The sequence below is a fragment of the Schistocerca serialis genome, chromosome 2, assembly GCF_023864345.2.
Source record: "Schistocerca serialis cubense isolate TAMUIC-IGC-003099 chromosome 2, iqSchSeri2.2, whole genome shotgun sequence".
NCBI classification, from domain to species: Eukaryota; Metazoa; Arthropoda; class Insecta; order Orthoptera; family Acrididae; genus Schistocerca; species Schistocerca serialis.
The window spans coordinates 1,093,922,865-1,093,949,537 of record NC_064639.1 but is presented as its reverse complement, the minus strand read 5'-3'; positions in this window follow the sequence as shown (position 1 = coordinate 1,093,949,537).

Genomic DNA, 26,673 nt, shown 5'->3' with positions numbered 1-26,673 from the left:
TCAAAAAAATGGTTCAAATGGCTCTGAGTACTATGGGACTTAACATCTGTGGTCATCACTCCCCTAGAACTTAGAACTACTTAAACCTAACTAACGTAAGGACATCACACACATCCATGCCCGAGGCAGGATTCGAACCGTAGCGGTCACGCGGTTCCAGACTGAAGCGCCTAGAACCGCACGGCCACATCGGCTGGCCATACACAATCAAAGTATATCAGTTATCGCTCTACATATTTCTAATACCTTGAGCATAGTGCTTAATTTACGATCTATCTCTCTGCGTATGGGAGTAACAGAGCATTCCCGCTGTCTTAGGGTAAAATGGCAGAGTGAAAGACGCTCGTCACACTGTCATCGACCAATCAGCCCCTCAACACCGTTACTGATTTAATCTGCAACCGACCAAAAGAAGACTGCTACATTCCATGTCACGTGAATGAATGGAGCTTTTCGAGTCCTCAGGCCAGTCGCGGTGGCCGAGCAGTTCTGGGAGATTCCGTCTGGAACCGCGCGACTACTACAGTTGCAGGTTCGAATCCTGCGTCGGGCATGGATGTGTGTGATGTCCTTAGGTTAGTCAGGTTTAAGTAGTTCTACGTTCTAGGGGACTGATGACCTGAGATGTTAAGTCCCAGAGCCACTTGAACCATTTTTTTCGAGTCCTCATCAATCCAAGTGCTCAAGATTTCTAGATATGCACCCATGTCGAGGAGGTTAGTACTCCTTATCGATGTAAAGTAACAGATTTAAAAGTGTCGTGATGTAATAGCAGACGGTTAAGAAGGACAAGAATTGAATGATTTTTATGCATGATGGAGCTCCAGTCAGATGGTGTTCGATGCATTTTTACGTGAATGAACCAAACTGTCAACTCTAAAGTATTGTTCTAGAGTCTAGGATCAGTAGCTGGAAGGTATTGGTAAGAGAGAACATATGCACACGCACTCCTAAGGCTACAACGTTCCGCACTTAAAACGGGCTATAATGCTAGACTGCTTGTGTTTACGACCTATCAGTCGTATGAAACGTAGCGCTGTTAATATTCCAATGTATGAAATACACTCCTGGAAATGGAAAAAAGAACACATTGACACCGGTGTGTCAGACCCACCATACTTGCTCCGGACACTGCGAGAGGGCTGTACAAGCAATGATCACACGCACGGCACAGCGGACACACCAGGAACCGCGGTGTTGGCCGTCAAATGGCGCTAGCTGCGCAGCATTTGTGCACCGCCGCCGTCAGTGTCAGCCAGTTTGCCGTGGCATACGGAGCTCCATCGCAGTCTTTAACACTGGTAGCATGCCGCGACAGCGTGGACGTGAACCGTATGTGCAGTTGACAGACTTTGAGCGAGGGCGTATAGTGGGCATGCGGGAGGCCGGATGGACGTACCGCCGAATTGCTCAACACGTGGGGCGTGAGGTCTCCACAGTACATCGATGTTGTCGCCAGTGGTCGGCGGAAGGTGCACGTGCCCGTCGACCTGGGACCGGACCGCAGCGACGCACGGATGCACGCCAAGACCGTAGGATCCTACGCAGTGCCGTAGGGGACCGCACCGCCACTTCCCAGCAAATTAGGGACACTGTTGCTCCTGGGGTATCGGCGAGGACCATTCGCAACCGTCTCCATGAAGCTGGGCTACGGTCCCGCACACCGTTAGGTCGTCTTCCGCTCACGCCCCAACATCGTGCAGCCCGCCTCCAGTGGTGTCGCGACAGGCGTGAATGGAGGGACGAATGGAGACGTGTCGTCTTCAGCGATGATAGTCGCTTCTGCCTTGGTGCCAATGATGGTCGTATGCGTGTTTGGCGCCGTGCAGGTGAGCGCCACAATCAGGACTGCATACGACCGAGGCACACAGGGCCAACACCCAGCATCATGGTGTGGGGAGCGATCTCCTACACTGGCCGTACACCACTGGTGATCGTCGAGGGGACACTGAATAGTGCACGGTACATCCAAACCGTCATCGAACCCATCGTTCTACCATTCCTAGACCGGCAAGGGAACTTGCTGTTCCAACAGGACAATGCACGTCCGCATGTATCCCGTGCCACCCAACGTGCTCTAGAAGGTGTAAGTCAACTACCCTGGCCAGCAAGATCTCCGGATCTGTCCCCCATTGAGCATGTTTGGGACTGGATGAAGCGTCGTCTCACGCGGTCTGCACGTCCAGCACGAACGCTGGTCCAACTGAGGCGCCAGGTGGAAATGGCATGGCAAGCCGTTCCACAGGACTACATCCAGCATCTCTACGATCGTCTCCATGGGAGAATAGCAGCCTGCATTGCTGCGAAAGGTGGATATACACTGTACTAGTGCCGACATTGTGCATGCTCTGTTGCCTGTGTCTATGTGCCTGTGGTTCTGTCAGTGTGATCATGTGATGTATCTGACCCCAGGAATGTGTCAATAAAGTTTCCCCTTCCTGGGACAATGAATTCACGGTGTTCTTATTTCAATTTCCAGGAGTGTATATTTCAAGCTGATCACATACATCCTTCTTCCCGGTTTCTCTACGATAAACTATGTTATCGAACCGTAAAACGAAAAAACTACTTCCTTAAACTATGGGCTCTGTGTGATACGAGTGCAATATAGCTTTCTGGGGATGTATAGCGCCAACTGTTCACATCCGATCATGGTTCGGAAATTATACTACGCTCTATATAAAATTATCGTTAGTAACAGCGAATGCCTCTTACAAAGAAACAGATAAACGCATAGCAGCAGCGTCGGACATATGAAAATTACAATTCATTCCGTCACTATCTCTGTATACTGCACATCTGTCAAGTAGCGGCGCTCGACATGTGAAAATTACAAGTCATTCCGTCACTAACTCTGTAAAAAGCACATCTGTCAGGCAAATGTATACACAGGGATTGTAACACCTCACAAGCACCTATCGCTAACTTAGTTATGAAGCTGAAGTCTTGATTTTAGACCCAAGATGCGATGGGGGATGGAGTTCATCGCATAAATCATTGTTTATTTAGAGAAATGTGGCACGTTTCATCACACATGAGATGGAAGTCCTCTGATGATCGACAGGTTTACCGTTAACGATCGCAAGTAGACAATGCTTTAAACCACATACAGAACATGTGGCTGTATACAAGTCGAACGCAAGCTATGTCACATGACTGATGCATCCTGACAGAACAGTGGAAAAATTGACCTGCAGCAACTTCCCCCTACCTAGAATGCATCATCAATCTACCATTAAATCGTACTTCGTTACAGCTCCATCTCAGTCCATCATCCCATCCACTCTCTGCTATCCTTCAACACAGATGCATGTAAGTTTAGAGGCGGATGGTTCTCAGTCTTCCTGAAAAGCGTCAAATACAGTAGTCAACTCGCGTTAATCACTGGTACATTAATAGGTATACAGTATAACGCTGCCTCGATGGAGAAAAAATCGACTGCTTCCCTGATTCCCTTCGCTTCTGTGTCGACCTTTTTTCGGATTCCTCTTGATGACGCATACGCGCCCCCAACTACAAATTGTTCGGCGTGAACCAGAAGATACGCAAGTACTTCCTCAATTTCCCCGCGTTTTGGTGTATATTTGGTCAATTTATACCTGTTCCCCCATAATTTTTTGCACTTCTATCGATTTTTCTACAACAGTTCTATCCATGCGATCATGACATAACCTCTCAATCTGTGTTTTAAAATTGCTTGTGAATGTAGCGCAGCTGCCAATACCTAGCCCAAATGCACAGATTGGGAGGTGCAGTATAGCGCTGTATGCGAGTGTGTCCAGTCACCTCCACATTTGGAGAGCGTTTGATCTGTTTTCTGTATGCCCTCTGCACTGGACCAAAAGCTGTATATTTAATAGGATCATCCCGCATAGGCAGCAGCAGCAGTTTGCCAGGTAAATTCAGTGAGGGACAGGGTGTTCCGTTAGGAATGCTATGAAGGATGCACACTGCGCTATTCTGCGAAGCACTGCGAAATCTCTCTATCCGCACTGGACCGCACCGTAGCTATGCGTCATCGTGTAGCAATGGTACCTAGCTGACTTCTATATTGGAAGAAGTTAGTGGAGTTTCTATAGTTCTTAATTTTTCTCTGTTGGGGGTAGAAAATAACGATGATAGCATGTTGGGCCGATAGATTTGAATGGATGCAGATCTGCCGTGGAGTGTAGTATCTGTATCTAGTTTGGAGACGTACCACAATGTGCGCATTTCCACCGAATGGTCAAAACACAGTCCTGTTGCACTAACTCAGATCGTTCTGTTTCTACACGGGTTGCAGAAGGTGGTGGATATGGCTTTCTCTGACTTCTGCTCATCAGTTCCGACTTAAATTGGAATGATCACATGTGCTAAGTTCTGGAAATGGGATCAGTTGCAAGATGCGTAGGGGCTGACTAAAACCAGGTTGGACTTTTACTGTAGCGTACAGGTTCGAGATAGGTGTCTCGTTTTGAGATATGAGAGTGCCAGAAATATGATTCACTTGTGGCTGTGATTCAACGCAGGTATGTGGTTGAATGGGAGGACTTCATTTCAAATCATAGGCATCATTTCTAGCGGATAGCGTAACACTAGACATCTGAAAAGCTGGTGTACATTTCATACGAGCTCAATCAGCACACCATCTACTGCTGTTTGTGATCCTCTCAATCAGTCATCGCCTATAACTCAGTGGATATAGCGCAGAACCTCTGACATGGTATCGAGACAGAATACGTTATACATACTGGAGAAATATCTAGCAGTGGTGGCGTGAGGGATTCGCAAATACCGGTTACATACCACGTGCCTTAGCCGAATCAGTTTCAAAATTCAGCGGTTTTATCGCAAGGTTGCATTGTGGGCTGATAACATACACTCCAGCGATCACCGTCTCGGTATTTGTCCGGAAAAACCATGTCATTTGTAGGTAATGCCACACCTCGATTTATAAAGCAGGTATAGCTTTTAACATGGACACTTGTGTGCACTTGTAGGACCAAGACCCCTTGTGACAGGAACATACAGTAGTTGTTGGGATCGGGTTTTTAACATCGGTCCGATTACGACTCTCTTTATAAGACACGGTGGTAGCACCCACAAGAAAAACGTGTGAGACATGTCCACCCATCGCTGATTTTCTCTCAGTATTATTTTGTATTGTCTGGAATCATTTATTGGCCAAGTATTAGTAGTAGTGGGGGATGCGTGATAGGCTCAACTTGAGCATCAGGCTTATAATGTACGTGTTTGTGTTCCGATAAGTGTAAAGGAAATGACTATGTCTAGTCATAAGGAAGGTATGGATTTGACATGGAGTACTGTGATATCAGAGGGAAGACTGTGTCAAGTCATAAGAATGTATGCCGATATTTGTATTTCCATAGCTGCAGCCATCAGCAGGGTGTATTTCCGTTAAATCGCTCATAGTCGAGTGTCATTCAACTGAGACCGCAATTGTAACATTTAGTTGTAACTACAGGGATAATATATATATGTGAACGATTTCTTAGGATGATGATTCTGCCTATGTGTACTCAGTATGCAGCGCAGGTGATGTGTGTGGGGGTGATTCACATTTCCCAATAACAGCAGCAGCCATCCGAATGCAATGGCCTGTTTGAATGCAGGAATGTAGATGAATTAACTTTGCTGCCCTCGAGACGGCAGAATAGTGAACTGATACTTAGTATGTGTTGGATAGATTTCGTGATCATGTGGAAATTTGAGACTGAATACGGAGGTGCATTTGCACTGGACTGTTGTTCCCTCCCATGTAAATTGTTCGATTGACTGCTTCTGCACATTTCGCGCCTTTCTTTAGTTGAGGGAACATCGATTGTGGTGTGTGCATCTTGCATGTGGAAGACACGCTTGGCGGTTCTCTAGACATGAGAAACAACTGAGGCAATAGGTGGTACTGGCTTCCATCCGGTAGTGGCTCACAGCTGTGACGGCGTGCGTCCCTGGAGCGTCTGCGCTCCTGTCCAGTCGCGTCAGGAAAGATGACTTGGTGAACACGTATTTCGAGAGGAATGTCTCAGATACCAAGTATGAAAGGGATGTCGCCGCCTCATGCTTGAGGGCTCCTGTGCGTCGTTTGACAGCTGATGGCCCGTCACTTCGCGGGGCTGCAGATATTCTCCTGTGTGGTCTACTGGTCAGGGAGTGGCAGATGGTGCTTGTGCATGTTGATTGTGTGTCTGTCGCATTATTTTGTGAGCAGGTCTGCAGGCTGTGCTATGCGCTATTTGTACAGTTTACAAGTTGATTTCGTGTCTGCACATCTGTGTACTGCATTATTGAGGAGGAGATTGCATGTCTGTACTAAAATTATTTCGGTAATTTAGGAGGTTTTTGCTTGTCTGCAGAGCGTTATTTAGGAATAGTTTACAGGTCTGTGGGCTGTGTGGCATGAGGTCAAGCATGTCAGAGTGTGTGTTCTGTATCAGCGTGATAAATATAGTCCATGTTCAAAAATAAATAAAGGACACTCCTTTCTTACTCTCTCCAGCAGTTGAGCGCAGGCTTAGGCATTTTCGCTCCATTTTCCACCTCCAGACCACCATCTTGGATTACATCACAGGAGGGATGACAGCATCCTCTGGTGGCGGTACTGTGTACTAGGTCAGTTGGACTCTGGACCTTGTGGTGAACATACTGCATGGCTGTACTGGATCAAATTGCTTAAATAATGACTGGTACATGATTTTGAGAGTTGATGATTAGCAAGCATGTTTGCAGAGTCTTTTAGAGGGATAATTATTTTGACGATTTACGAGTTATTTGGGTCTCTGGACATAAATGTATTTAATTATTTTACGAGTGGTTTGCAGGTCTGTAGGCTGTGCAATACATTACTTTGGGAGTTTACAATTAGCAAGTGCTTGTCTTAAGGAGTAACTTGCCGGTCTGTATGTTGTGTGGCATGACTACAAGCATCTCATAGAATATATTTGGTATCACTGTGATAAATATCCTCCATTGCTACATAAATTGTTCCAAAATAAATAAATAAAGTACACTCCTTTCTCTCCCCAGCAGGCCAGCACAGGTTGAGTCCTCTCCCAGCCATTTCCTAGGATGAGGTGGCGGTTGGGTGACTTAGGTTAGTGGAGGTAGCCCAAGTGACCTATTTTTCCGCCATTTTCTTAGGTTAGAAGAGGCGTGTTGCATTCTCCTGATGGAATTTGAACTTCCTGCCATTTTCTGGGGGATGGGAGGGGGGTTAGGTTAGTGGAGGTAGCCCAATTGACCTATCTTCCTGCCAAAATTCAAACATCATTCCAAAATCCGCCATATTGGATGACGTAATGGCCGTCATCCTGGATGACGTCATGCGCTGTTGCGAAGTCTATGTCGTTGTGCATCCTTTGGTGCAAGCTGTTGTGTGATATAAATCCTGCACAGATACCATTTGAGAATGGCTCGAAGCACCTTCCCTACAGTGGGGGATGTTCAACCGTTGTGACATAGCACGCGTACTGCCTGACAATCGGGAATTGCGCGCAGTGTTGTCTACCATAACAACAGCGATTTCATCAAACATGTGTGGTGCAACTGGTCGTCGGCCTCTTCCTGGAGCAACGCCCAGTTCTCCAGTTGAGTCGAACTTCTTCATCATGCTCTGCACAGCAGGTGGAGAAAGAGAACCCTTCCGCAATCCTTTCAGCTGGCTATATTCTCGAATTGCAGCATTACTGTTGTTTTGATAATAGAGCTTCACCAATAATGCCATGCTCCTTTTGTTCAAGCTCATGTTAACATGCCGACAAGTGCACCAGGACTGGTCAAGTGTGTGTGACTATGAATCACGATGGCTGATCACGGCACATGGTGGCCGTATTTGGAACTGGACTGTGGCGCTGTGATGCATGGAAATCATGCACCCCATATTCTGGACAACAATGCTACCAAGTTTGGTACTTGTACGGTAATTAGTTTCCGTGTTATAACGTGGTAAATAGGGAAAGTTTAATTATAACCACCCAGTACTTGTGCGCCTGCATACATCCATTAAAGCTCCCATGAAGGGGCAGTATTATCGAATTAGTAACACAACGTTACTAGATCACCTAACTGTAATAACGTATCTATTGTAATCTATTACGTCTGTTACAGACGACTAGAAAAACAGATTAGCTGCCCCATATAGGAACAACGAGAAGCGGAAGAGTAGGAAGACGATGGTGAGGTGAGCTGCAATCTTGTGATGGACCATCATTGCAACAACAGTACGGCACCCAGAGCAGTGGATGTAGTCGTGGGAGGCATTTGAAGAGTAGTAGAACTCTAATTGCTGGTAACTAACATAACAAATAAACAGAGAAAAACAAACGAATGCACCACTGGATGTCATTACTCATGCCCTGTGTTCAACTGGAACCCTTGAGTTCTGTTTAGCTGTAATATGCTCGTGGTGCTGATTGTAGCTGGATGACTGTAACTGAGGTGTCGTCAAAGGTGTTTATCACTTATGTCAGACATAATATATTGATCCTGGGTTGATATGACTCTCTTGTCAAGCTGAAGATGTCGAAATCATTTAAAGAAATTTTCTTCGACGACAGGGCTTGTCCTCCCATGTAAGCCTCGTTGCAGCTGCGCATGGTTCAGCGAACATCTTCGGTATGCAGATGAGTCGACTTAACATCCACGTGTGTCACATATCCGGCACATTCATGTGTTTCACACGGCAACTATTAAGCGGCAGTAACATGTGCGTTAAAGCTATACAAAATCACTTCAAGCTCGGCTATGAGAATGGGAGTTGCCTGCGTATTGGGAACTGGATTAAATATCAACCTGTATGATGGATAGAACTTCGGAATATCAAAAGACTCGATCTCAGGACCCAACAAATGCATGGTACTCAGGAAAAACGAACAAGAGGCTAACATACGCTATATGCATGTCTGCTGTAGCTGTTTCCAGTACACTTGTTTTTTTTCTTTTGCTTAATAATTCGACGTTGGACACATGCGTGTTGCAATGGTTCAACCTCGGACCAAATTAGATCTAGCGATCTCGTTTTCGCTTTTTTCTGCAACAGGAGGTCGGCGAGACAGACATTTTTCCTTTATTCATACGTATATCTTCTAAAGAGACTGGCAATGGCAAGGAAAGCGTTTCTGAAGAAGAGAAATTTGTTAACATCGAGTATAGATTTAAGTGCCAGGAAGTCGTTTCTGAAAGTATCTGTATGGAGCGTAGCCATGTATGGAAATGAAACATGGCCGATAAATAGTTTAGACAAGAAGAGAATAGAAGCTTTCGAAATGTGGTGCTACTGAAGAATGCTGAAGATTAGATGGGTAGAACTAATGAGGAGGTATTGAACAGAATTGGGGAGAAGAGATGTTTGTGGCACAACTTGACTAGAAGAAGGGATCGGTTGGTAGGACATGTTCTGAGGCATCAAGGGATCACCAATTTAGAATTGGAGGGCAGCGTGGAGGGTAAAAGTCGTAGAGGGAGACCAAGAGATAAATACACCAAGCAGATTCAGAAGGATGTAGGTTGCAGTAGGTACTGTGAGATGAAGAAGATTGCACAGGATAGAGTAGCATGGAGAGCTGCATCAAACCAGTCTCAGGACTGAAGACCACAACAACATCTTCTAAAGACGTCAGACTCGGAGACATGTCTGCTAAAGCCGCTACCTACTGGCCTTTAGCAACTCTACGGTACAATTATCAATTATTTGTTGAAATTCAAGCACGTTTCTTAAGAAGTTCACAATTTTTTATTCAGCGACGAAGACAACCCCACAGGGACGAACATAAATCAAGATCAAATTGCCCATGGCATGGTTGGGATTCGAACCCACGATCATTGAAAAAGCGTCTCTGTCTTGGCCTACACGGTTTCCACAGGCTGGAGCCACATAGGCTTAACAGACTGAAAGAGGCAAGTCTGACACCACTGCCGTTCCTTTTGATGATAACATGTTTACTTCCTACACTGGTATCAGCAAAACAGCGGCAAGCAGAAATAACATAATGGGAAGTCAGTAGCAATGGCTCATAGGGAGCGTTCAGTTCGAGGCAGAGTCGTCGCTCTGACTGAAGAAGGTAGGTTTTCGAAGATGCTGGGAGGAGGTATTTCGTCCACCCACTACCGCAAAGAGGTGGCGGAAGAATTACGTTGAAAGACGACCAGCAGAATTCCTGGCTCAGGCAGGAAGAGACTGAGCACACAGCAGATGGACACAGAGCTTGTGCGAAAGAGCCGACAGCTTCCCTTCCCGATGGCGAAGCAGGTACAGCGACAGACCAACGTCCCCGGTTACAGTGACACTGTTCGCCGAAGGCTGAGGAAGCTGTACTGCGTGCACGAAGATTAGCTGTAAAAAAGGAACTCAGCGAGGAAATTGTCTTATACAAGCTGGCATTCGCAGAGCTCCATCTGAATGCGGCGTCTGAAAGATGAGGAGGTGTTTTCCAGGAACAACTTCTGACCAAGAGTAATTACCGACCGCGATGGACAAGACACCACAATGAAGATGTCGCGACGACAAGAAGCCGCCGGCTGTCGGTTTCCTGCTGGGGTTGCATTTCTGCGAGAGGAGCAGGAATGCTTCACAGAATTAAGGGAACCATTGATGGCAGGCAGTATGCTCATACAGGGTGTTTCAAAAATGACCGGTATATTTGAAACGGCAATAAAAACTAAACGAGCAGCGATAGAAATACACCGTTTGTTGCAATATGCTTGGGTCAACAGTACATTTTCAGGCGGACAAACTTTCGAAATTACAGTAGTTACAATTTTCAACAACAGATGGCGCTGCAAGTGATGTGAAAGATATAGAAGACAACGCAGTCTGTGGGTGCGCCATTCTGTACGTCGTCTTTCTGCTGTAAGCGTGTGCTGTTCACAACGTGCAAGTGTGGTGTAGACAACATGGTTTATTCCTTAGAACAGAGGATTTTTCTGGTGTTGGAATTCCACCGCCTAGAACACAGTGTTGTTGCAACAAGACGAAGTTTTCGACGGAGGTTTAATGTAACCAAAGGACCGAAAAGCGATACAATAAAGGATCTGTTTGAAAAATTTCAACGGACTGGGAACGTGACGGATGAACGTGCTGGAAAGGTAGGGCGACCGCGTACGGCAACCACAGAGGGCAACGCGCAGCTAGTGCAGCAGGTGATCCAACAGCGGCCTCGGGTTTCCGTTCGCCGTGTTGCAGCTGCGGTCCAAATGACGCCAACGTCCACGTATCGTCTCATGCGCCAGAGTTTACACCTCTAACCATACAAAATTCAAACGCGGCAACCCCTCAGCGCCGCTACCATTGCTGCACGAGAGACATTCGCTAACGATATAGTGCACAGGATTGATGACGGCGATATGCATGTGGGCAGCATTTGGTTTACTGACGAAGCTTATTTTTACCTGGACGGCTTCGTCAATAAACAGAACTGGCGCATATGGGGAACCGAAAAGCCCCATGTTGCAGTCCCATCGTCCCTGCATCCTCAAAAAGTACTGGTCTGGGCCGCCATTTCTTCCAAAGGAATCATTGGCCCATTTTTCAGATCCGAAACGATTACTGCATCACGCTATCTGGACATTCTTCTTGAATTTGTGGCGGTACATACTGCCTTAGACGACACTGCGAACACCTCGTGGTTTATGCAAGATGGTGCCCGGCCACATCGCACGTCTTTAATTTCCTGAATGAATATTTCGATGATCGTGTGATTGCCTTGGGCTATCCGAAACATACAGGAGGCGGCGTGGATTGGCCTCCCTATTCGCCAGACATGAACCCCTGTGACTTCTTTCTGTGGGGACACTTGAAAGACCGTGTGTACCGCCAGAATCCAGAAACAATTGAACAGCTGAAGCAGTACATCTCATCTGCATGTGAAGCCATTCCGCCAGACACGTTGTCAAAGGTTTCGGGTAATTTCATTCAGAGACTACGCCATATTATTGCTACGCATGGTGGATATGTGGAAAATATCGTACTATAGAGTTTCCCAGACCGCAGCGCCATCTGTTGTTGAAAATTGTAACTACTGTAATTTCGAAAGTTTGTCTGCCTGAAAATGTACCGTTGTCCCAAGCATATTGCAACAAACGGTGTATTTCTATCGCTGCTCGTTTAGTTTTTATTGCCGTTTCAAATATACCGGTCATTTTTGAAACACCCTGTATATTGAAGAGCGTGATGCTGTCTTCAGTGGGAATGCTATATAGTGAAGGAGAACACGCGCTACAGGAGACCATTCGCCTGTGCATGAATCTGCACTCTTTCAGCAGTTGCTGTCCAACATGGACATCAACGTCACGGACTGGCCGCCGAGGGCTGCTGACACGAACCCAACTGAAAATTTGTTGGCGGGGGTAGCACGAACGCTGTCAGAGAGCTGGGCCACGAAACGAAACCGTTAAAACCGTCGCCCTATGGGACTGCGTTCTCGAAGCCTGGCAGCAAGTTGGCTCTTCTGCTGATTACGTCCAACGCCTCTTAGATTCCATGTCAAGACGCATGACTGAAGTCAGAAAGAATGGGGGATTGTGGGCAAAGTATTAGAGCACTGAAAGCGTTTCATTTACTTTACTTGTTCTTCCGGTCGACTTTTTTTAGGCTTGAGCCAGTGGAAGATCACTTGGAGACTGAAAAATATCGAACTTGATATAAGAAAAGACGAGTTAGTTTTCCTTTTAATTGAAATAAATTATATGTTTATGTTTCGATTATTACATTACCTTTATTTGCTCTCTGCCTGCACAAGTAAAAAGGTATAAATCAAGAGGGCATTTTAAGGCTATTTTTCGTCATTCTGAATTCATCTCTCTCTTTCCCTTTATTGTCACCCAATGGAATCTACCAAAAATATGTAAAACATATCTTCTAATATTTATTCGCGTTTAATTTGCCCTCCCATCTCTCTTTCTCTCTCTAGCTTTCACTCTGGTCTCATCCTCCCAGAAATAAGAAACAGTTCAAGCAGTTCTTGTTGAAGTAATACTTTTTCTTTTAATGTCTCCCTCTACCTCACCGCTTTCTTACTTTCCTTCTCTATCACTTCTCCCATAACCTATGAAACAGCTTCCTTTTAAATCCACTGTTTCATTATCCGTCCTTCGAACTGAAAACATCCTTGCCTTATCCCTCTTCTCTCTCTCCCCGACGATAAAAGGAAGTATGACATACTTCTATATCTACCTCTCTATGTGGTCCACTTTTCTTGCCTTCTACCCACCACCCTATGCCATACTCCCTGGGTCCGTCCCTTCCTACCGCCTCTGTCTCTCCTCTCTCTCTTTCTCTTTCTCTCTCATACGCACACAGACACACAGACAGTGAGAGAGAGAGAGAGAGAGAGAGAGAGAGAGAGAGAGAGAGAGAGAGAAAGAAAGATAGAGAGACAGAGTCTTTAAGTTTAGAGAGTCGCAGGACATGGTGACTAATTTCACCAGCATATTGTTTTCTCCAGCCAACTATTTGGGATCGATGGAAATCGGACAAGCTACAGGCCGAGTGCGGAAGGACTGAAACAAGTTTTATGCCCTTGTGCCCGAGCATAGAGGTTTATCAGCAGCGACTTCTGATGGCCTGTTTTGATTAAGTGCAGAGGTGCGAGACATTACATCAGTGGCTCCCGATAGTGATGGCTAGTCGGCAGTTTTGTAGTTCAACGTGGAGACGTGGAAAGCAGAGGTGTACAAGAAGCTGGCGTTGTTAATCGAAGGCAGCACAACGTGAAAGTTACTAGCGTCGGCGGCTTCTTGAAAGAATGAACTGTATTGTTTCCGTGAGAACTGCTGTGCTTGATTTTCTGTTACTGTTAGATCTTTCTTGCTTTGAACGTTGGTCTAGAGGAGTTTTCTTTTCTCGGAGTTTTCATGACATTGCAGCATTCTAGTACGGAGTTAAGTAGATAACGGTAGTGCAAATAACTAGCGATGGGAGTTGATTTTCGGTATGAGGTCGTTAAACTGGCACGGTTTTATGCTACTATGCTGCAAATGGTCCATTTTTCCTGCAGTTTTATCTACAATGGACCTTTTTTTGGTGTTGAGCGTAGAGGACCGCGAGTACAAGACAACAGAAACAACGAGGTATATAGATAGTCGTTTTTCCCTTACTACATTTGCAAGTGGAACAGAAAAGAAATGGCGATTAGTGGTAGAAGGTACCTTCCGCCATGCACCATACAGCAAGAACATTATGATCACCTACCTAACAGCCGGGATGTCCATCTTTGGCATGAATAACAGTGGCGCCGCATCGTGGCATCAAAGTGATGAGGCCTTGTTAGGTCGGTGGTGGGAGTTGACACCACATCTCCACACAAGTCACCTAATTCGTATAAATAGTTCTGGGGAGGAGGCGATGAGCTCTGACGCCGCGTTCAATCACATCCCAGATGTGTTCGATCGGGTTCAGATCTGGCGAGTTTGGGGGGGGGGCCAGCACGTCAACTGGAACTCGCCACAGTGTTCCTCGAACCACTCCATCACACTCCCGGCCTTGTGACATGGTGCATTATCTTGTTGATGCATGCCACTGTAGTCGGGAAACATGATCGTCATGAAGGGGTGTACGCGGCCTGCAACCAGTGTATGATACTACTTGGCCGCCGTAATGCCTTGCACGAGCTCCACTGGATCCATGATTTCCAACGTGAATGTTCCACAGAGCATCATGGAGCCTTCGCCAGCTTGTCTCGATCACAAGGGACAGGTGTCAAGGAGGTGTTCCTCTGGAAGACGACGGATCCGCGCCCTCCCATCGGCATGAGAAGAAGATATAGGGATTCATCAGACCATGAAAAGTCCTGCCACTGCTCCAACGTCCGGTGCCACTGTTTACGTGTCTATTTCAGTTGTAACTGCCGATGTCGTGGCGTTAACATTGGCACATGCATGGGTCGTCGGCTGCGGAGGCCTATCGTTAGGAATGTTCAGTGCATTGTGTGTTTAGACGCACTTGTACTCTACCCAGTATCTGATGTTAGTTCCGCCACAGTTCACCGCCTGACCTGTTTTACCAATACGCCCAGCGTACGCCTTCCGACATCTGTAATGAAGGGTGGCCGCCTAGCCCCCAATATCTGGGCGTGGTTTCACCACATTTTGAAGTCACTCACCACTGCAGTCATCTAACACCCGACAAGTCGTGCATGTTCCGAAATGTTCGTGCCGAGCCTTCGAGCCGTCAGAATCTGCCCTCGGTCAAACTCAGACAGATCGCGCGCTTTCTCTATTCTACAGAAGGACAGCACGCTCGCTGATAATACATGCTCCGTGCATGCGTCCAACCAGCGGTCACTCCTCGTCAGGTGATGCTTCTATCGCCTGGATGGATTTATATCGATAGTAGGTCGGTGGACATAATGTTCTGGATGATTAGTGTATATATGGATGTAGAAACAGATCGGACGATCAACGTGGAATATCAAAGTGTTACTCTTTATTCAGCCATGAATTCTAAACTGTATTATAGCAGTCCACACTGAAAAGGTTAGTCAGTGTTTACTGAGTTAAGGTAGACCAGTACTGAGTGCTTTTACTTCAGTGCCACGTCTTATCATCGAAGTAAAGATGAATATTTGTGTATAAATTACTTTAATAAATAATTATTATCTGTTACTTATGGTGTCGCCAATATAATTTCTGTTTCAATTACTATTTCTCCGTGATGGGTCCAGTTGCAAGTTTCCAAGCATGCCACGCAAATACAGCAAGTTTTTTCTGTGGAAGTGGGTTCGCCTTCTACTACCCTTAACAAAAGGGGGCCAAATTTATTTGGTAAATACAACAGTTACAAATAAACCATCGCAGAAGTTTCTTTAAGCCTTTGAGGTAAAGCAAGGAAAATCTAAATTTGAATGGCCAAGTACGTAGGTCTTTATCGTAGGTAAGCAGATAAGATAAGTCGTATAAATAATATCAGTGTATTTTCAGTTATACAGCATCTGAAACTACCTATATTACTGAACGGCTAACCGATGCGTAGTGCTCGGTCACAGATGCAGATTGCCTGTATAATGGCTTTCATTGGTAACAAAAATTTTATTTTCAATATTTCAAATAATTATTAAGCTACATTGAAATCTTTAAATGCTGTCATAATCTACTTATTTAGAAGTGTAATCATATGATGAAGGTCTAACACAGCAAGACAATATTACCGTTAGAAACTATTTATAAGTTATGTCTTAAGGAAATGTACTGCACGGCACACAAATTGCCCAGATCGTAGTCATGATGATGAATTTTGGTTGGTGGGGTGTTCAACAGGCTGTCATCACTGCCCGTGCGAAGTCCCAATTTTTACACATTCCAGTTTTTCTTTTACACAGTCCAATCTAGCCACAGTCACAAATGATGATGAGGAGGAGGAGGACAACACAAACACCCAGTCCCCGGGCGCAGAAAATCCCCAACTCGGCCGGGAATCTAACCAGGGCCCGAGATAGCAACGCTAGTCACTAGACCACGAGCTGCGAACCAGATTACAGTCATTCAGTAATTGATTATGTGAGCACTTAGGACATAATTTCAAGCTTTATTAAGCTTCTTCTCGCTAACAAGGTTAACGTCAAATATATAGCACAGTCACTCATTTCTAAGGAAATGGGACTGTGAAGTTATTTTATACAGCGGAGTTTGATCGTTAAAAGAATCTGACGTGTGTGATTTACCGGTATCCTTCTGTTATGACATGAGAGTTGATTAAGATGATATTTTTAACAACATGCATGGTATCTAGCCTTATTCTCATCTCGTTTTCGCCAGTGTTCTGCATTGCTGCTATTCAGACGACCCAAAATATGTTGACAGTCTTCTTAGTAGCGACTAGATCCACCTTTGGAACACAGTACAGTAGCGACTCTACGTGGCATGGATTCGACAAGTCCCTGGTAGGTTTACGGAGGTATATGGCATCAGACGTCCGCGCACAGGTCACGCATTTTCTGCCGCAAATTACCGACCGGTAGTTTGTGGGCGTGGAGCTTGTGTCCGACATCGTGAAAGCTGTGGGATGTGACACCTATAAAGAAATGAAGAGAAAAGCTGGTCCAGCGGGTTCAGACCAGGAGAATCAACGTGAGTTCGCTGACATACTCCTCAAATCACTGTGGCACGATTCTGGCCTCGTGACATGGACAGTTACCCTACTTACCTTCGGCAAGACAAGTATGGTGTAATGTTGATGCATTAATTTGTTCTGAAAGCGGTGCTGATATTCAAGACAATAAAAGCGGGTTGAAAACTGTGAGCTGTCTGGGGAAGTTAACCTTGCATTACTCAGCAACTGTTTCACCAGGTATCCAGTCTACCTTACCAAATTCCCAACCAGGCTAACATTAATTATAATCTCTTAGTAGTCATCTTACGATAACCGGTGATATATACACTCCTGGAAATGGAAAAAAGAACACATTGACACCGGTGTGTCAGACCCACCATACTTGCTCCGGACACTGCGAGAGGGCTGTACAAGCAATGATCACACGCACGGCACAGCGGACACACCAGGAACCGCGGTGTTGGCCGTCGAATGGCGCTAGCTGCGCAGCATTTGTGCACCGCCGCCGTCAGTGTCAGCCAGTTTGCCGTGGCATACGGAGCTCCATCGCAGTCTTTAACACTGGTAGCATGCCGCGACAGCGTGGACGTGAACCGTATGTGCAGTTGACGGACTTTGAGTGAGGGCGTATAGTGGGCATGCGGGAGGCCGGGTGGACGTACCGCCGAATTGCTCAACACATGGGGCGTGAGGTCTCCACAGTACATCGATGTTGTCGCCAGTGGTCGGCGGAAGGTGCACGTGCCCGTCGACCTGGGACCGGACCGCAGCGACGCACGGATGCACGCCAAGACCGTAGGATCCTATGCAGTGCCGTAGGGGACCGCACCGCCACTTCCCAGCAAATTAGGGACACTGTTGCTCCTGGGGTATCGGCGAGGACCATTCGCAACCGTCTCCATGAAGCTGGGCTACGGTCCCGCACACCGTTAGGCCGTCTTCCGCTCACGCCCCAACATCGTGCAGCCCGCCTCCAGTGGTGTCGCGACAGGCGTGAATGGAGGGACGAATGGAGACGTGTCGTCTTCAGCGATGAGAGTCGCTTCTCCCTTGGTGCCAATGATGGTCGCATGCGTGTTTGGCGCCGTGCAGGTGAGCGCCACAATCAGGACTGCATACGACCGAGGCACACAGGGCAAACACCCGGCATCATGGTGTGGGGAGCGATCTCCTACACTGGCCGTACACCACTGGTGATCGTCGAGGGGACACTGAATAGTGCACGGTACATCCAAACCGTCATCGAACCCATCGTTCTACCATTCCTAGACCGGCAAGGAAACTTGCTGTTCCAACAGGACAATGCACGTCCGCATGTATCCCGTGCCACCCAACGTGCTCTAGAAGGTGTAAGTCAACTACCCTGGCCAGCAAGATCTCCGGAACTGTCCCCCATTGAGCATGTTTGGGACTGGATGAAGCGTCGTCTCACGCGGTCTGCACGTCCAGCACGAACGCTGGTCCAACTGAGGCGCCAGGTGGAAATGGCATGGCAAGCCGTTCCACAGGACTACATCCAGCATCTCTACGATCGTCTCCATGGGAGAATAGCAGCCTGCATTGCTGCGAAAGGTGGATATACACTGTACTAGTGCCGACATTGTGCATGCTCTGTTGCCTGTGTCTATGTGCCTGTGGTTCTGTCAGTGTGATCATGTGATGTATCTGACCCCAGGAATGTGTCAATAAAGTTTCCCCTTCCTGGGACAATGAATTCACGGTGTTCTTATTTCAATTTCCAGGAGTGTATATATATATATATATATATATATAATATATATATATATATATATATATATATATTATATATATATATATAAGACAATTTAAATAAAAAGAAATAAATCAGTTTATATTTGGACATTTATTTTAACATTGATCATTGTTCCGTTAAAATTTCAGCATATTAAACTTGATTCATAACTAAACTGGTGCCTTATTTAGGATTGTGAAAATGTGAGTCTGTAATCTTACGCCGGCCGAAGTGGCCGTGCGGCTAAAGGCGCTGCAGTCTGGAACCGCAAGACCGCTCCGGTCGCAGGTTCGAATTCTGCCTCGGGCATGGATGTTTGTGATGTCCTTAGGTTAGTTAGGTTTAACTAGTTCTAAGTTCTAGGGGACTAATGACCTCAGCAGTTGAGTCCCATAGTGCTCAGAGCCATTTGAACCCTTTTTTTTAGTAATCTTACGGAACACATCAAATATGGAGCCAAGATTGGGAGACTGCATACAACACTGCATTCATAAAATAACACATGAAGAACGTTGAAACATATTCATTTTCACCCAAAGAAGTTACGTTCGTAGCGCAATCCCGTCCTTCATGAAATTATCACACACTGGTATACTAAATTCATACTAACTCTCTGTGAAATCTTCCCGAAAAGAATAGCTGAGGGCTACTTTGATGATTACACTACATGCTTCACGTGGTCAACTTGGTTTACACAAAGAGTGTAACTCCACAATAATTTTGATAATTAAAATAAATTACAACGAAACACAGATTACGAAAGAAAAACCTCGAACTGGTTACTATCGTCTTACTATTAACCTGATGGGTCAAACAATTGTATAAGCACGTGATACTGGTCTCACAAAGTACACCCCACGTGGGTTGAACATAAAGAAAAGTTGCTATATTGAAAAATATTGTCAAGACGAGACGTTATAATCTCACGCACATTCGCATTTAAGATTGATGATCTTAGTTAGAGTTATGGACCATCCACACGTGGTTCCACTTTACTCACAACGTAGTGACAAAGCAACTACTGGAAGATATTCTGAACTTCACACTCGAATTACACTGCGTTGCAATTTAAGATAACATTAGATATTTTAGATCTAAACCTGAAATAAAGGTGACTAAATTTTCAGTTAGGCTGAACTTAAGAAATCCATTGTCCTACAGACTTAGCAGAGACGCGCTTAGCCGGAGATCTCACCACTTCAGACGCTCGCCGCGGACAGACTGCCGTGGAGCCCTACCAAGGGTGCTTCCAGATACAAAACAGAAGTGACCAGAGGGGCAGCTTCCTATACCAACATGACAAGGGACGGACAGGACCATACTAAGAATAGAAACCTCTTTGCTTTTAGAAAGCGTAGCTACCTGTTCCGACGTTGGTCCTACTGGTCTCTAGCAGACAGGCTGGTCTGCTACCTTCAAGCATGCAACCATAAATACATTTGCTCGTTCATCCTTTCACACAGAAGGGAAGGGGGATGACAGTATCTTATCATATACATTATATAAAAGAAAGCGGATGTAGGTTCCGTATGAGACTGTGTGACATGAATTTACAACAGTTTTAAAAAATTAACATGAAAGGAATCCAACAGAGACCTTTCAATGGAGGGACGTTTTTTGTCCGTAATAATGTTCATGTACACTACTCGCCATTAAAATTGCTACACCACGAAGATGACGTGCTACAGACGCGAAATTTAACCGACAGGAAGAAGATGCTGTGATATGCAAATGATTGGTTTTTCAGAGCATTCACACGAGGTTGGCGCCGGTGGCGACACCTACAACGTGCTGACATGAGGAAAGTTTCCAACCGATTTCTCACACACAAACAGCAGTTGACCGGCGTTGCCTGGTGAAACGTTGTTGTGATGCCTCTTGTAAGAAGGAGAAATGCGTAACATCACGTTTCCGACTTTGATAAAGGTCGGATTGTAACCTATCGCGATTGCGGTTTATCGTATCGCGACATTGCTGCTCGCGTTGGTCTAGATCCAATGACTGTTAGCAGAATATGGAATCGGTGGGTTCAGGAGGGTAATACGGAACCCCGTGCTGGATCCCAACGGCCTCGCATCACTAGCAGTCGAGATGACAGGCATCTTATCCGCATGACTGTAACGGATCGTGCAGCCGCGTCTCGATCCCTGAGTCAAAAGATGGGGACGTTCGCAAGACAACAACCATCTGCATGAACAGTTCGACGACGTTTGCAGCAGCATGGACTATCAGCTCGGAGACCATAGCTGCGGTTACCCTTGACGCTGCATCACAGACAGGAGCGCCTCCGATGATGTACTCAACGACGAACCTGGGTGCACGAAAAGGAAAACGTCATTTTTTCGGATGAATCCAGGTTCTGTTTACAGCATCATGATGGTCGCATCCGTGTTTGGTGACATCGCTGTGAACGCACATTGGAAGCGTGTATTCGTCATCGCCATACTGGCGTATCACACGGCGTGAGGGTATGGGGTGCCATTGGTTACACGTCTCGATCACCTCTTGGTCGCACTGACGGCACTCTGAACAGTGGACGTTACATTTCAGATGTCTTACGACCCGTGGCTCTACGCTTCATTCGATCCCTGCAAAACCCTACATTTCAGCAGGATAATGCACGACCACATGTTGCAGGTCCTGTACGGGCCTTTCTGGATACAGAAAATGTTCGACTGCTGCCCTGGCCAACACATTCTCCAGATCTCTCACTAACTGAAAACGTCTGGTCAATTGTGGCCGAGCAACTGGCTCGTCACAATACGCCAGTCACTACTCCTGATGAACTGTGGTATCGTGTTGAAGCTGCATGGGCAGCTGTATCTGTACACGCCATCCAAGCTCTGTTTGACTCCATGCCCAGGCGTATCAAGGCCGTTATTACGGCCAGAGGTGGTTGTTCTGAGTACTGATTTCTCAGGATCTATGCATCCAAATTGCGTGAATATGTAATCACATGCCAGTCCTAGTTTAATATATTTGTCCAATGAATACCCGTGTATCATCTGCATTTCTTCTTGGTGTAGCAATTATAATGGCCAGTAGTGTATATGAGAATTTAGACTTTCTCGTCGAATCTCAACGATATAGTCTTCTCACGTTATCAGCCGAGTCAAGGCGTCGTTCTGTGGCAACGTTTCAACAAGTCTCCTACTTTTCATCTTCAGGCGAAGTGTCAGGTTCGTGTCCTGTCCGGTTCTTTAGAGTTAGTCGTAGGCCCGTCTGCGTCAGCAGCGCAAATCGCACTCCGGGGCGTGTGATTAGCGCTGCTGACGCAGACGAGACAGAGGAGCTTGCGGCCAGCGGCTATGAAGAATCGGACATGACACGAACCTGACACTTCGCATGAGGATGACAAATAGGAGACTTGTTGAAACGTTGCCGCAGAACGACGCCTTGTCTCGGCTGATAATCCGACACGACTTCTATCATCATTGTTCACGTAGTCAACAGCTGCCAAGATGCCTTCGATTACTACCACACTTCCTACTGACGCCCAGGTGAATGACCCCCATAGCACAAACCTGTCCCTATCGACCTGAGTCCGACGCGGTGCATGTTTCGAGCAGCCGTTCTCCCAGACGACGGCGTATCCGGACACTACCATCGACCTGGTCCAACAAGAAACGTGATTCACCTAACCGGGTGACACGTGTCCATTGATCCACGGTCCAGTCTCTATGATCCCGTGCCCGCTGTGATTGTAATTGAGGATATTGTTGCGTCAGAATTCGAAGACGGAGGGGTCGTCTGCTGCGAATCCCCATGTTCAACAGTCTGCGTTAAACGGTGTTTTCCGAAATACCTGTACCAGCACCAGGATTACACCCTGTTGTCAGATCTACCACAGGTCGCCACCTATCCTACTTTACAGAGCGATCAAGCCTTCGGCGTCCATGTTCTGCGACGAGGCGTGGACATCCAACACCGTGACTTCCCACAGATGCTCACGATAGTAGCAGGCGAATTGTCGATCAGCTTCGCCGTTTCCGAGATGCTCGTTCTCAGGGGCCGGTCATAACAACCTGCCTTTTGTCAAAGTGCGTTTCAGCCGATTTCCCCATTCGCGGCCTGTAATGTCGCTCAAATGATTCCCAATTCGTATCGTATGTACTTTCCTTGCCGCACCGTGCGCCCGCCACTCCGCCAGGCGGAATTGAATCTCACCATGGGCAGTGGTCATAACGTTTCGGCTTACCAGAGTACGTACAAGCTGTTTACACAGTCAGTACGAATACTATATGTAATGTCTCGTACCGCTCCGTTTACTATCTTTAATGAGAGAAATACTACGCAATGTCATGAAACAGATCGCAGTGTTGACGACACTAGCCTGTTGTCAGATGTTAGAATCCGATCCATCAAAATGCGGGACATGCAAAATTAATTACGACAGTCAATACTTTAGGACGCGTTAAACGTAAAGCATTTGAGAGGCAACTGAAATCGCCTTAAATCTTACGTGATGCGTCATATTTACGATAAACAGTCATTGTCTTAGCGAAAATTTGGCAGAAAACAATTTCTTAAACTTGGAAGATAGCTGACAAGAGGCTTCTATCAACAATGTAACACGGTCGATCATTTTTCATTGTGCTGCTCGTGAGGTCATACATTTCATGTCAAATATTTTCTTAGAGTACGTGCTGATCTATGTAAAAAGCGGATAAATGGATACGAAATGCTTATTGAATATTATTGTAGTAGTTCCTCGAACTGATCTCTTTAGATCGGCATGGGATGTTTTCAACGATAACAGTCAACTGCACTAACAAATATTTCCACTTTAATGTGCAACTTGTTCTTTGATAGGAAGGAAGGTGTAGACAAATCACGGAAAGTTTCGGAAATTATGTCTCTAATTGTACAGTCCAACATAGACAAAGAGTTAGGCATTAGTTATAGTTAAGTATCCTGTATTAACGTTGTAGGAATCTGCCTTTCTTTACTAGGGAGAGTCGTGCATTCCTGTTTTAGTAAGCCTGTATCTGCTTCTCCAGTAACTTAGCACTTACGGGTATGACACAGAATTATTGCTTCCTATCCATAGAGCAAACAAGTTGCTTATAACCACACGTCGAAACAGTAGTCCTTTAATTGGTGTACACCTAAATGACGCACATAAATCCTAAAATGCCGCTACCCCCCCCCCCCCCCTAATCCCTCGTCGCCCTTCCCCCAACCTAAAACAGAAAACTCACAACTCGGGTTATAATATATCCAACGTTCGTCAGAAAAAATGGATGCTGGCAATAACCCGCCTACCTGCAGTTAATAGATGAAAACAAGAGTTTCATCCTGTTCTTATAAGATTAAATCAAGTCATTATCTCATCATACCAGCAGCAGCTAATGCAAATTCCTTTCTCCTGGGCATTTATCTGAACATTTTCTGTTTTCTTCATTGAAGTACCCGTGAAGGAAAAAATTCAAATGAGACTCATACTTTCATTTTGCTAGAAAATAGAAGCAATTCATTGACCATTATGCCTGTTATTTTGGTTTACATTTGGCTTACAGTGAGAAAAACTTCACAATAACCAGGAACTGTGTGATTTTTTCTTGTAAGTGTTTGTGTTAGAAGAAAATCGTATCCTTTCAACTTTTCATTTTGAAGTCTCATTTAAAAGAGACACAACAAATCTATCTTTTTAACTACTATTTTACAAAGATATGTTCTTTCTCCTTATATAGATGAGTTTCTGAACAAATTTCCCAACCACATATACAGTACTATATGTTGTATGTATACTTATGCGGTAAATTAGACCATTAATAAGTAGAGACAGAAATATTTAACAACAACTTTTCCCTGTTATTAGTAGTCACCACAGTTACAAGTTCCTGAATCACATGCACCATAAAATTAGTGCGGGAAAAGAAAAAAAGTATGCAGTTGACAATTTTCTTTCTTTTTTTTTTTTAAAAAAAAAGAAATAAAGACATTTGGGAAACTTCTTAATATCATCAGATCCTGTTTCTTTGGAAGCTATACTCTGTGTTCGTTTGACTCAGAAAAGAAAAGGTGTACCAAACATTCGTTATTTACAGTATATGCTTCGTTTTTTTATGCAACGTATCTACTTTTGTTATGTATAGTTTAAACCAGTAAGTGCAATGCATTCTCATTTTAATAGCAACATTAAACCATCGTAAACTGGTTATAATACCGGGCGGGACAGAAGCAAAACTAAGAGATATTTGGTATGTTGTCCAGACAATTCGTTCACCTCGGCGTGAAACCGGCGTTGATGCGTATCGGCTCCGTTCCCAGGCTACGTTTTCCAATGTTGTCCCTCACCGGCAGGGGTGAACGACCCCACATGACGTCCGCAGACCGCTGTTTTCTGATCAATGTCTCGCCGCTTCAGGTGGTCGTCAGTCGATAAGGCAACACTACTTCCGTCTTCCGCTACGGACACGTCCGATAACGGAAATCCTGCTCGCGAAATCAAGCACACTCGCAACCGTCTACCGCTTCCATATGTCACACATGACTGCATGTGGTATCATGTGTCACCCTAGACCAGTGATCGGCAAATTTTTTTGCTCAAGAGCCAATATTGACACTGTGGGTCGGCACCTCCGGCTGCCTAAGTACCGAAGATGTGATTGACTGGTAACCCAAATAAATTAATATGTAATGAGCCCCAAATACTATTGCAAAAATGGTTCAAATGGCTCTGAGCACTATGGGACTTAACTTCTGAGGTCATCAGTCCCCTAGAACTTAGAACTACTTAAACCTAACTAAACTAAGGACATCACACATATCCATGCCCGAGGCAGGATTCGAACCTGCGACCGTAGCGGTCTCGCGGTTCCAGACTGTAGCGCCTAGAAGCGCTCGGCCACCCCGGCCGGCATACTATAGCTTTAGTAATGATGATCGAAAGTCAACACCATTCGCAACACTTCGTGTCGACTGTTCTCTATTTCAGATTGCTGCCACCGTCTGGGACCCCAAAGTTGTGAAACTGTAATTGACTAAGTGTTGTTCTCTTGTGAGCGGATGATTTATAGATAAATAACAAAAAGTGTACTATATTTAACTGCGTTATACCACACTAACTGTTCTGAATGTCAGTTTTCTTCTACTCATTACGTTCTATTACAACAGCATTAATTCAGTTTCATATTCCTTGTCACAAATATGTACTGAATTCGAAGATGATTGTCTCTATAACGCCCATTCACGAATCCCTGTTAGTTCCGTGTCAAAATATATAATCTTTCAGCAGTATGTTGTGCTGCGTTAGCATCTTGTTTGTACTATACCTCGGACAAACCAAACATTTTAATCTGCGCGAAAGAAAATATTATACAGCCCAGTGACAGGTCATTTCAGAAGCCATGACAACCAAATCTTTTTTATGTTTCGTAAATAACAATGTTAGCTGATTAACATCATCAAAAACTAATTTTACGTTCATAGGAATTCGTCACGTGCAGTTGTGCCTCCACCGCTTGGACGGTTGCAGTAGCAGCACCAACAGGGATTGGTTGACGACGGTTTAGCTGTAATTCTTGTTGGGTTTTACATTACTGACCACCATCTACAGCTAAAATCGATTTTTCCAAAAATTCCTCCAACGTTCCAGTACTGACAAAGTTTATCACCATGTGCCACGCATGAGGAACGCCCAAACTTGCAGGCCTAACCGCTATCGCTATACAATATCTTTCGAAAGTGTTCTTTCGTAAAAAAAAAAAATCACTCTCTTTTATTATTTTTCGTAGACAGTTTTCATTTTCAAGCTACGAAGGGCGTTCGATAAGTAATAGAACACTTTTTCCTTAAAGCGGCTTGGTTTTATTCAGGATTCCAACACACTGTATATTCCCCATTCTTTTAACTACAAAACCCTAGCTTTCAACATAAT